The sequence below is a fragment of the Streptopelia decaocto genome (genome assembly GCF_964273445.1).
Source record: "Streptopelia decaocto genome assembly, chromosome: 3".
NCBI lineage: Eukaryota > Metazoa > Chordata > Aves > Columbiformes > Columbidae > Streptopelia > Streptopelia decaocto.
The window spans coordinates 59,357,394-59,370,396 of record NC_138656.1 but is presented as its reverse complement, the minus strand read 5'-3'; positions in this window follow the sequence as shown (position 1 = coordinate 59,370,396).

Here is a 13,003-nt window from a genome sequence, read left to right as displayed (position 1 = left end):
AAAGTCTTTCAAGATCTTCACACAGAAGAGTCTAGATAAGAATGAAGTGTTATTATTACTAAAGTGGACCTCTCCTGAGCACTTAATTTTTCAGTTTATATAAACTTTTTTAGATTATGGACACTGTCTGCATGCAGAGCCATAGATCCTTCAGATACAGTTTGTGTGGAGGTTGTCAAGTTACGGCTGTTTTTAACACTATATCCCTGTTAGGATTTGACACAACACATCATAACAACTCCATCAGAGCCATTAGGGTGCAAGCTGTCAATGCATAATAAGATTACTATGTATTATATGTGGTGGTGCTCTGATAATACTGAACTAGGTATGCTACCATAGAGTCTACAAAGCCTTTAAATATTGATGTTGTCATGTCTCTCTAATGAATGCAGCATTATTATTTTGAAGTAGAATATCTCTCTAGGGTGTGCAAAGAGCAATTTTTTTGTAAAATAAGTAACTTAAACTTTTTGCTATTTCAGAAAACTGCAGAGATGTCCTCTCTAGTATCTTTATGTATTAATACTAAAGATCTGCAAGTGTTTCTATGTGCAAAGGAAGTTGGTTTTGTTTTAAAAAAGGGAAAAACTTGCCAATTTCTCTCTAATTAATAGCTAAATTTACTGAAAGAGATATAATCAGATAGATGGCCTTGGATGCCATGGAATACATGAAGTTTGCATTCAGAATGGCCACAGAGATAGTGACAACTTCCAATGTGCCTGTAATCTCTTCAAATGTCCAATTTCCAGACTTTTAAAAAAAGGAAAGAAAATTATGCTGTTTTTCCCATAATACTAGTCAGAGTATAATTGAGACAGGAAAAAAGAAACATTCAAATAATTTGAAGTGAGAATCCAAAAAACTCTGCTGATTGTCTAACCAGAATCTGGGAAAAATATTATCAAGGAAAATAATCAACAGAACTTTCATTTCATACAAAGACTCTATATTAGTAGCTTTGTATTTCCCTATCTATACAATGGCTGAGCATCAACCAATCAGTGGTCAATTTATTATTGACATACCTTTGTGAAGGACCTTTTACTGGGAGAACTGAAGTGCTGGCTTGACTGGGGTCACAATAAAGTTTGTAGCAGAACAGGGAGAAGAAGAGAGTTTTGCTGATATTTTAGTATCATCACCAGAAACCTGCAATTCTATGTGTGAAACTCTTGTACACATTATCTCAGTATCTCTGTATTTCAAAAAGGACAAGAAGGAGGACACAGGTAACTATAGATGCGTCAGCCTCACCTCCATCCATGGAAAGGTGATGGAACAACTTATTCTTGGTGCCATCTCAAGGCATATCAAGGATAGAGGGCCATAAGGGGCAGTCAGCATAGCTTCGCCAAGGGGAAGTCATGCTTCTCCAACCTCATAGCCTTTTATGAGGACATAACGAGGTGGATAGATGATTGCAAAGCAGTGGATGTGGTCTATATTGATTTCAGTGAAGCATTTGACACCGTCTCCCACAGCATCCTTGCTGCTAAACTGAGGAAGCGTGGTCTGGATGATCAGGTAGTGAGGTGGACTGTGAACTGGCTGAAAGAAAGAAGCCAGAGAGTTGTGGTCAATGGGACAGAGTCTAGTTGGAGGTCTGTATCTAGTGGAGTCCCTCAAGGGTCAGTACTGGGACCAGTACTATTCAATATATTCCTCGACAACTTGGACGAGGGAAGAGAGTGCACTATCAGCAAGTTTGCTGATGACACCAAGCTGGGAGGAGTGGCTGACACGCCAGAAGGCTGCGCTGCCATCCAGTGAGACCTGGACAGTCTGGAGAGTTGGGCAGGGAAAAATTTAATGAAATATAACAAGGACAAGTGTAGAGTCTTGCATCAGGGTAGGAACAACCCCAGGTTCCAGTGTAAGTTGGGGAACGACCTGTTGCACAGCAGTGTAGGGGAAAGGGGCCTGGGGGTCCTGGTGGACAGCAGGATGACCATGAGTCAGCACTGTGCCCTTGTGGCCAAGAAGGCAAATGGCATCCTGGGGTGTATTAGAAGGGGTGTGGTTAGTAGGCTGAGAGCGGTTCTCCTCCACCTCTACTCTGCCCTGGTGAGACTGCATTTGGAATATTGTGTCCAGTTCTGGGCCCCTCAGTTCAAGGACAGGGAACTGCTGGAGAGAGTCCAGCACAAAGCCACAAAGATGATTAAGGGAGTGAAACATCTCCCTTATGAGGAAAGGCTGAGGGAGGTGGGTCTCTTTAGCTTGGAGGAGACTGAAGGGTGTTCTCATTAATGTTTATAAATATGTAAGGGGTGAGTGTCACGAGGATGGAGCCAGGCTCTTCTCGGTGACAACCAATTATAGGAGAAGGGACAATGGGTACAAACTGGAACACAGGAGGTTCCACTTAAATATGAGAAGAAACTTCTTCACAGTGAGGGTGACAGAACAATAGAACGGGCTGCCCGGGGACGTTGTGGAGTCTCCTACTCTGGAGACATTCAAAACCTACCTGAACACCTCCCTGTGTAACCTCATCTAGGTGCTCCTGCTCCAGCAGGGATGATTGGACTAGATGATGTTTCGAGCTCCCTTCCAATCCCTAACATTCTGTGATTCTGTGATCTAAATATTCCTGGAATAATGTGCTCAAAGTGAGCAAGGAAACAAAGCTACGGTAACAGAAATGTATATGCCTGTAGAGTTTGCATGAGAACTTGTACATGCATGCATGTGTGCCTGTACCGAAAGAGGTTGTGATAAGCCTTGAATAAAAGGAGAGGTGAAGGGAAGGTACAAACTCTAAGTACTTACAACATTTTCAGGTCTTCCCACAGAAGACTGAGCTGAGTGGCTTCGAAGGAGCTTTAGCATAGCACTTGGTCAGCAAGAGCGTTAGTGCATCTTCAGTAGGTTTGCAGTGTCCTAAAAATGGAAGTTATAGAGTCTCCCAAGCAGATGTCTTGAGAATGTGTGAGGTGTTTGATTTTCTGACTCTGCCAGAGGGGCAACAGGCAGGCAGATCTACAATCAGAAAAAAATAAATTTTCTAGGAATATATATTTCAAAAGGTACAGACTGAGTAAGAAGAGAAAACAGTACAGTCATTTTTCATAATGATAAAATGTCTTGTTCAAAGACTTTCTCATTAAAAATTAAATATCTTTTGGTGCAGCAATAGAAGGTAAATAGGAAATGCGTTCAGAGACCTGACACTTATGCTGAATAACAACCAGGAAAACATGCTGTGGTCCTTGAAGGAGACATAGAGCACAACTAAACAAGAAAAAATACAGAAAAGAAAAGGTAGAATTAAAAAAGCAAGTGAAATGAGGAAGAATGTCAATGATATGACAGGTAGCATGAGTATAGGCTTTTTCTGTTATTAGGACAAACAGGAAGATGTAAGAAATTCAGATGCTTTGTGAGTGTGGGCTGACAGAGGGGAAAAATGGGCTGAAGGGAAGACTTCTTACATGCAGAAAGAAGTTGCTCATTTAAAAGGGTAGCTAACAAAATAAAATGAGCGTAATCTGCAGTATGCTATCTCAGCATTTTTGTCTCTGGCTAGCGTAGTCCACACAGAAAAGTCAAAGACATAAATTAAATATTCTACTCAGGAACAAAATCCCTTCTCATAAATATAGGAGCTTTCACAGAGATGAAAAGACACATGAAATGCTGGGAGTGATCTAGAAAAACTAGTGAAGAGCAAGAGTTCTGAGAACAAACCTGTCTCAGGTGTGAACATGTCATTTCCCTCATATGAAGTTCTCAAAAACATGTCATGGGCTTTTGGAAGGGATCCCTAGTTCTTCATGGCTAGATGTTCAAAAGTCTTATGAAAGTGTTAAAACAGACATTAAAGGATGCTGTTCTTATTTGCAGTGTCAAGGACAGAGTAACTGTGGAGGAAAATTTAAAAAGAAGATCAAATTTAAAAAAGAGGATTCAAAGACCCTCCCAAACTTAGCAAGATCACCAAAGAGCATATGCCTTCAAAAGCAGCATTTACTGACACAGCAGGAATCAAATTCTTCCAGAAATTAAATGCTTCTTTGCCTCCACTACAGGCTTGATTTTTTTTTTCTTGGCAGACTGTTTTTGAACTACAGTCCTTCTTCTGATGTCCAACCTAAATTCATTCACAGAATCATAGAATGGTTTGTGTTGCATTGGAAGGGGCCTTAAAGATCCTCTAGTTCCAAACCCCCCTGCCACCTTCCAGTGGACCAGGTTGCTCAAAGCCTCATCCAGCCTGACGTTGAACACTCCCAGGGATAGGACGTTCACAATTTCTGTGGGGAACCTGTTCCAGTGCCTCACCACGCTCATGTTGAATAATTTCTTTTCCAGTCAGTGGGAATTTCACCAGACTGCCACAACTTCTCAAATATCATGGATAGTGGCTTGGCAACTTCATCCACCAGTTCCCTCAGGACCTGCAGGTGCATCTCATCCAGCTCCATGGACTTATGCACCTTCAGGTTCCTTAGAGAGTCTCAAAACTGGTCTTATCTTACAGTGGGCTGTTGGGCAGTTTTTTATTCTCCTAGTCCCTGCCTTTACCTTCTGTGACTTGGAAGGTGTGGCTGGAGCACTTATTGGTGAAGATTGTAAAAAAGTCATTGAGTACCTGACCCTTCTCCAGACTCCAGACTCCAGTCACCAGGCCTCATTTCCTTCCAAAGAGGGCTCACGTTTTCACTAGTGTTCCATTTACCATTGATATACCCATAGAAGCTTTTCTTGCTGCCCTTGATGTTCCTGGCCAGTTTTTATTCTATCAGGGCTTTATCTTTCCTAACCTGATCCTTGGCTGCTCAGACAATTTCTCTCTATTCGTCCCAGGCTACCTGTCCTTGCTTACACCCTCTGCAGCTTCCTTTTGTGTTTGAGTTTGTCCAGGACCAACTTGTTCGTCCATGCAGGGTATGTATATTCATTTGTGATTGTGGCAGCACTGTCTTTTTGTTTTAATAGTACATCTATATTGTGTAGCTATTTGTAGATTCAATTATTTAGTATTACAAAAGATAATATCAATTTTTAAGAGAAATCACTAGCTGAGATTGCAAAGATAAAATTCATAGTTGCAACAGCTGTTTGATCATAAAGTCATAGCCTAAAAAGCTTATAAATACAATAAGATGGGTTTTCACATCACTTTAGGGGAAACTAACAGGTTGTACCTTTTTATTACTTCTTTTTATGATATTCAATAATGAAATACAGTTAAAATAAATTTCAGTAAAACAGATATTGATTTGAGAAAAAAACAGACTGGGTGGATGTCCTGGTTTTGTTAAAAATGAGTTTCTTTTTTAGTGAATTTCCCTGTCAGTTAATGCCTTCTTATTAGCTGCATTTTCCTGAAAGCCAGATACATGTTTTGGTAGACATAGCAATGCTATGCAATGTCATTGATAAGAATTGATGCACATCTCACGAGAGGGGCAATGAGAAACAGGTGACCAAAAACTGACCAACCGAGTATAACATCCCATTCACAAGATACTTTCTATAAAAGTGGGAGATCACAAGGATCTTGTCCCTTTTCCTCGTGGCCGACATTAGGAGAGGACCTTGTGAGTCGTCCCTGCGAACTGAGGCCTAGTGACAGACTGAATCCAATTCCGGTTGGCTTCAGAGTCCAGTCCAGAACTTCAGGTGCTGTCCCTTCATCTGCTGGAGCGTTTGCTGAGACTTTCAAGGTTGGTTTTGTATATTTTGTATTATTTTCTCTATTCTTATTAGTAGCATTAGTAAAACATTTATAATTTTTCCAACTCTCTTCTTTCTGTCCTTCTTTCCCTCCCAATCACCTGTGCTTAGTGGAAAGGGGGGAGAGGGAGGGGCTAAAGAGGAAAAGTGAGGGTAGAGGGGGTTAACAATACATCTGCCACGGTTTTATTGTCACCCCGCAATCAAAACCTCAACAGTGGATTAATTGTTTGTTTATTAAAGGCAGGAGCCTATTCTTCAGCCTTGGTACAAGCGATATGATGAAGTTCTCTTTCACACCTGATTAATTGCTTGGTCAAACTTGGCAGCAATATGACAATTAATTGACAACTGCAAAACAACCAGCTATTTTGGAAGCAGATTTGGACAAATAGATGTTTGAGGGAAGCTGGAAGTATCAGGCTGAAAGAATAGTGTCCAGGTCTATGTAAACATACTGTGGAGATTACAGGTTGTAAGCCCTTCTGAGCAATGATGGTCCCTTTCCAGGTGCCTGAGAGTATTAACGGTCCTTCATCCATTAGTATATGAAAATACAACACTATTAACGGTTTCTGTGTTTTCTCTCCTGTGCAAAGGAAGAGGAAATATCACACCGATTCCCCTGCAGCTCTTTAACTTCTTTGCAGGGCAGACTAGAGCTGTGTGAAATAGAATATGAAAAACAATGTTTCTTGGCTGAATGAAACTTCAGATTTGCCTACCTGTTCCCGTTATTAATTAACTGCAGTTCCTCCAGCAACATCTTATATCTGGAACTAGACACTTTACCTCTACCCTGTATATCCTTAAGTACTGGTACTCTGTCAGTGCTGAGGCGGTGCCTCCTTTCTCTCCATCCCTCTGTTTTTCCTTCCGTGTATTCTGACAGCACAGGGCCCTTCTTTATTAACCTTTTCCACCTGAATAAGCCAGAACAACATGATTCCTGAACTGAGGCAATGCAGGCAAGTGAATAGGCTGGTGCTCTGTTTGTTCTGCCTTTCTACATGATATCCTTGCTTTTCCTCAGTGAACATAAAGTACCAGAGATCTATCAGAGATCAGGACAGTGTGTCTCCCTGCCTGCTCAGCCTATAGCTCTAGGAGACAGGTAGGGTGAATATGAGAGTGTATCAGTTAGTGCCCACAATGAGTCTCCCACAAATACTCTGAGAAGCAAATGGTGGGTATTACTGCATGTATTTCAGCTGATCATAAAGGTAAACAGGACATAGTAGCCCAAAGGATAAACTGAGCTTAAAAGTACTTATAGGTACTCTGAATCTTGTACTGCAAAAAAATCAAAAGCAAACCATTTATCGAAATCTTGGCTTTCATGCACTTGTGTTTGGCATTGTTATTTTAATCTCCTGACCCCATTTTGTGTTTCTGTACTGTTTGTCTTCTCTGGAAATGTTTAACTTGCTAGGTTAAAATTAGTCTTCTGTTATGGAGATACTGTGCTAGGCTACTGAGATTTTTCCCTCTAAAGTTAACCTGATCTTTATCGGCGATTACTCAACATCTGCATAACTCCGTGTCTTTCGTATATCTGAACAACCAAATTAGGTAGCCTGCCAGCTCATGGTGCCAACAGGAACCTCTGATGCATGTGAGAAAATTTGTACCCCACTTGATACACTTTATCCATGGCAATTTTTTTCAGGTATACAAAGCCTTTTTGCCTTAATCCTGCAAATGCCTTTCAAATGCCTCAACTGGTGAAAAGCTGTTTCTTCAAAGCATTCTCTCTTTCAAATCTCTGAGCCTTCTGTGCATTCATTTTCTTCCATTACTGCCACAAAACCCGCAATTTATTTATTTATTTATCTATTTATTGGTTTGTTTATTTACTTTTTCCCAAAAGAACTAGAAAGAGAGAAAGAAAAACCTCCTACTGCACATTGACTCTGTACCTACCTACACTTTAATCACATTCTCCACCTTTCCCAGGGTCTTCTCCATGTTTCTGCAGTCTGGACTGGCCACAGAGTAATTTCCTCGGAAGAATTTTGGAGCAATTCTACATTTTAGCCTAAGCAAACTCTACCTGCTTCACACAGTACATTGAAGATGTTTTTCCCTGAAAGACAATGACAAATTAGGGAATAGAGAGTACTATCAGCAAGTTTGCTGATGACACTAAGCTGAGAGGAGGGGCTGACACGCCAGAAGGCTGTGCTGCCATCCAGCAGGACCTGGACAGGCTGGAGAGTTGGGCAGGGAATAACCTGATGAAATTTAACAAGGGAAAGTGTAGAGTCCTGCATCTGGGCAGGAACAACCCCAGGTTCCAGTATAGGTTGGGAAATTACATACTAGAGAGCAGTGTAGGGGAAAGGGACCTGGGGGTCCTGGTGGACAACAGGGTGACCATGAGCCAGCACTGTGCCCTTGTGGCCAGGAAGGCCAATGGCATCCTGGGGTGTATTAGAAGGGGTGTGGTTAGTAGATCGAGAGAGGTCCTCCTTCCCCTCTACTCCGCCCTGGTGAGACCCAATCTAGAATATTGTGTCCAGTTCTGGGCCCCTCAGTTCAAGAAGGACGGGGAACTGCTGGAGAGGGTCCAGCATAGGGCAACAAAGATGATTAAGGGAGTGGAGCATCTCCCTTATGAAGAAAGGCTGAGGGAGCTGGGTCTCTTTAGTTTGGAGAAGAGGAGACTGAGGGGTGACCTTATTAATGTTTATAAATATATAAAGGGTGAGTGCCACGAGGATGGAGCCAGGCTCTTCTCGGTGGCAAGCAATGGTAGGACAAGGGGTAATGGGATCAAGCTGGAACACAAGAGGTTCCACTTAAATTTGAGAAGAAACTTCTTCTCAGTAAGGGTAACAGAACACTGGAACAGGCTGCCCAGGGAGGTTGTGGGGTCTCCTTCCCTGGAGACATTCAAAACCCGCCTGGACATGTTCCTGTGTGACCTCACCTAGGTGTTCCTGCTCCAGCAGGGGGATTGGACTAGATGATCTTTTGAGGTCCCTTCCAATCCCAAACATACTGTGATACTGTGATACTGTGTGAAATTAATTCCATCCAATGTTAATTTATGTATAAAACAACTTTGGAAATTAACACAAAAGTAACCATTACCTTCTGTGAGAATATATTCTGAAATATGTGATGGTATCTTATTTACACAATAATTAAACATTATATTCCTTATCAGTAATTGCAGTTTTGGACTGTAAATTTTAAATCATTAGAACTATGTTCAAACATCTTTATTAATCACAATAGGAACCATTACAGTCAACATATTTTTGCCAATGAGAAATTAGTTTGTTTATTCCTGTAGCATAAAAATCCGTGTTTCAGGATTCAACAAAACCTTGGAAAGCGTTTTCCATGCAAAAAGTTGTAGAGATACTTGAAGAAGTGGTAGTTGGCTGGTGAGAGGTCAGGTGAATATGGCAGATGAGGCAAAACTTCACAGCTCAATTCGTTCAAGTTGGTTGTGTGATCTGCGGTCAGGCGTTGTTGTGGAGAAGAATCGGGCCCTTTCTGTTGACCAGTGCCAGCTGCAGGCGTTGCAGTTTTCAGTGCATCTCATTGATTTGCTGAGCATATTTCTCAGATGTAATGGTTTCACTAGGATTCAGAAAGTCGTAGTGGATCAGACTGACAGTAGACCACCAAACAGTGACCATGACCTTTGTTTGATGCAAGTTTGGCTTTGGGAGGTGCTTTGAAGGTTCTTCTTTGTCCAACCACTGAGCTGGTCATTGCCAGTTGTCACATAGAATCCACTTTTTGTCACATTTCACAATCTGATAAAAAAATGGTTCATTATTATTGTGTAGAAGAGTAGATGACACTTCAAAATGACTTTTTTTTTTTTTTTTTTTTTTTTGGTTTCCGGTCAGCTCATGAGGCACTCACTTATCAAGCTTTTTCGCCTTTCCAATTTGCTTCAAATGCCAAATGACCATACAAAGATTGACATTGAGTTCTTTGGCAACTTCTTGTGTAGCTGTAAGAGGAGCAGCTTCGATGATTGCTCTCAATTGGTTGTTGTCAGCTTTGGATGTGCGGCCACTACGCTCCTCATCTTCAAGGCTCTCATCTCCTCTGCAAAACTTCTGGAACCACCACTGGACTCATTAACAGTTCCTGGGCCAAATGCATTGTTGATGTTGCAAGCTGTCTGTGCTGTTTTTACAACCCATTTTGGACTAGAATAAAAAATTGCTCAAATTTGCTTTTTGTCTAACATCATTTCCATAGTCTAAAATGCATATAAAACAAACAGCAAGTAATAAGTCAGTAGCAAAAAAACATAAAACAAGCAAAATGCCTTAAAGTATATAACATAACCACATGTATTTAAGAATGTATTCCAATATCAAGTGGAAAATTTCAACAATGCAAAAACCACAATTCCTTTTGCACCAACTTAATAAACTGGTTATTCATATCTATTTTCAGTCCCTTGACATTAATACTGACATTAAGAGATTATTATTTAGATAGGAAAAAACCCTAACAATAAGCAATCCAATTTTTTCTTGATATACAGCTCCTGATCTTTAATAAGAATTAGGAATATTAATGTTCACATGCTAACTCTTCTAAAGAAAATAATTTTTTCAGGAAAAGTCATTCTTACATAGATCAAATTTTGTCCACATTTGTGAAAGTATTGGAAACTTTTTGATTCTATAATTTCTCTCTATAGTTGATCTCGAATGTGAGTTTCATTTAATTGATTTCTAGATAATGAAGAATAGTGCAAATAAAATCCACATAAATCTATTTAATACAAACAATAGATTATCCTATTTTTTCCTGAGTTGTCTATTTTTATTTATGATAAAAGAAATATATTTAATAATTGTAATAGACTGTGAACTGCAATTAATATTTATATGTTATGTACTTTTCTCCCTTTATAACACAGATTATTTTGCACATGCACTCAAGACTTTAAAATAGCTTAGAAAATCTAACTGATGCTTGAAACTGCATACTTTTCTTAGGCAGAAAACAGAAGAAAATATTCAGAATTTATGTCAGTCTTCCTAGAAAATATTCAAATAGCCTAAAAGCGTAAGTTTCTACTTATGAAACACTAAGAAGAGATTTTGTACTTGTGCCCCCTATTCTAATTACCTCTGTTTGTTACAAACATTTCTTATTCCTGCCACCATTTTGGACTGATCTGACAATTTCCTGCTCTTGGGCTGAATGCTTAATCAAACAAGTGATGCCTCTAGAGCCAGTGGCTATGCTGGAATGAAATTATTTTTGTCAGAGTACATATTCACAAGACTAGCTCCAGGATGCTGAGTAGCAAGGCAAAGATATTAAATGTAATCAGTATAGTGAAGGCTTTCAAGTGCCCACACGACCTTCCTTTGGAGGCATACAATTTCAGAAAGCAACCTGGTACATCTAGAGATCTTAATCGCCATCCATTTTGTTTGCCTCAGATGGTAACTTGGAGACTCAGTGCTTAGGCAGGTCAGCATCTTGGAAACTTAAGTTGTCAATTCAGTGCTTGTTCGGAGTTGTCTCCTAGGTTCCTTCACCAGTGCCAGTTGCACATAAATACCATTTAAATGAGTACAGCTAGATGGAAAATATCTAAACAGAGAGAGGGAGAAGTATTTTCCAGTGCTGAGCTCAGGCATGTGAATCTGCAGTGTAGACGCATAGTGCTGATGCCATGCAGAAAGGCTCTTGTCTCTCCAGCCAGCTTTGGAATACAGGGCTATCCCTGCCCCAGAACTGCTGTATTAAAAGCAAACAAACAAGTTCATATTTAGAGAACTCTAGACTGCAAGTTTTGTGAGAAACTACCATCAGGAGAGACTTAAGTAGATCAGGAAAGCAAGCAGGGTGGAATGCACACTCGTCTGAATCTCATTAATGACATCTCCAGGCCAAAGTTCGAGAAGGATGCTGAAAAAAGGATGATTCTTTTCCCTTTTTCCTCTGAAACAAAATCATAATTACAGCAACACACCTGATCTCAACTACCAAAAGCTGGGAAAATCCTGATGTCACCAGATTCACCCATGGGATGTTGAGTAAATTGAAGTGGGTGGAAATTTGATCATGATTTACTACAGTTGTCACTCCTTTTATTTTATTTTATTTTATTTTATTTTATTTTATTTTATTTTATTTTATTTTATTTTATTTTATTTTATTTTTTATTTTTTTATTTTTTTTTATGAAGAGATATATAACCAGGATTTGATTTCTTATTGGCAGAAAGTCTAAATCTATTGGCACATATTACCTAACAGCAATGAACACTACACATGAAGCTTCTTTGACGAAAAGATTTGTGAAAACTTTCAAGAACCTGTGGATTTCAAGAAGCTTTTGCCAGTGAAAGAAAGAATAGGTGATTCTGCTGTTCAAGAGGAGGAATTACTGTAGCTTTAACAATGTATTTTTGATTTTTCCTGTGTGGACAACTCTAGATTTTAGGAATATGTGGTTTCATGGCAAGAACATTCCTTTAAACATGTTTGTGCACTATTTTGCCACAAGCTGTTGGAAAACATTCTTCTGAGATTTTTTTGTGGAGAGATTATTTTTCTTGTGTTTGATTAATTACCTGTTGTAACAACCATGGTTTTCCAAGTGTTATGTGCTCAAAGGCATGAGTATCTCTTACTTATATTAGGCTATCAAGTAGATTAAAAACATCGACACTTTTCATAAGCAGCACATGAGGCTATTTATATAAGCAGAAATTAAAAGAATTGCAATTTACTTTGAAATTCCTTTGGATGTGCCCTCTTGAGATACATTGCCAGTGCAATGATTTTGCCAACAAGAGTGTAAGTTAGGTTCTCCTCCTGAGTCAAAATCCACACAGAAAATTTAGGTACCACCTGCCTTTTACAAGTATTGCTCTTACACTCAAGTTATGACAGAATCTAAGTTTAAGAACTCTATATGAGATTTTTTAAAATTATTTTTATTTTTCATTATTTAGGATACAGGAAAAGATTTTAGAAGTTTTTAAACATTCAGGTTGGAGGAAACATAAATATTAAAGTACTATGAAAGAACATAAGGGGTTATATGATAAAGCTGAAAACTTAAGAAATTTAAGCTAACAGGAAACAGAAATGTAGGTCTGATATTATCATTACCCAAGATGAATAATATGTGAAATATGTGTTATTAAAAACTGAACATCAAAAGAGATTTTAACATTTATTCAGTTCCAGCTTTTTGTGGCAGCAATTTAGTCACTATTAATATATTTTTGGCTTGCTTATTACATGATACTGACTTCTGTCTCATTTCTTGGTGGCTTAACATCAAAATATACTGCTATCATAAATGC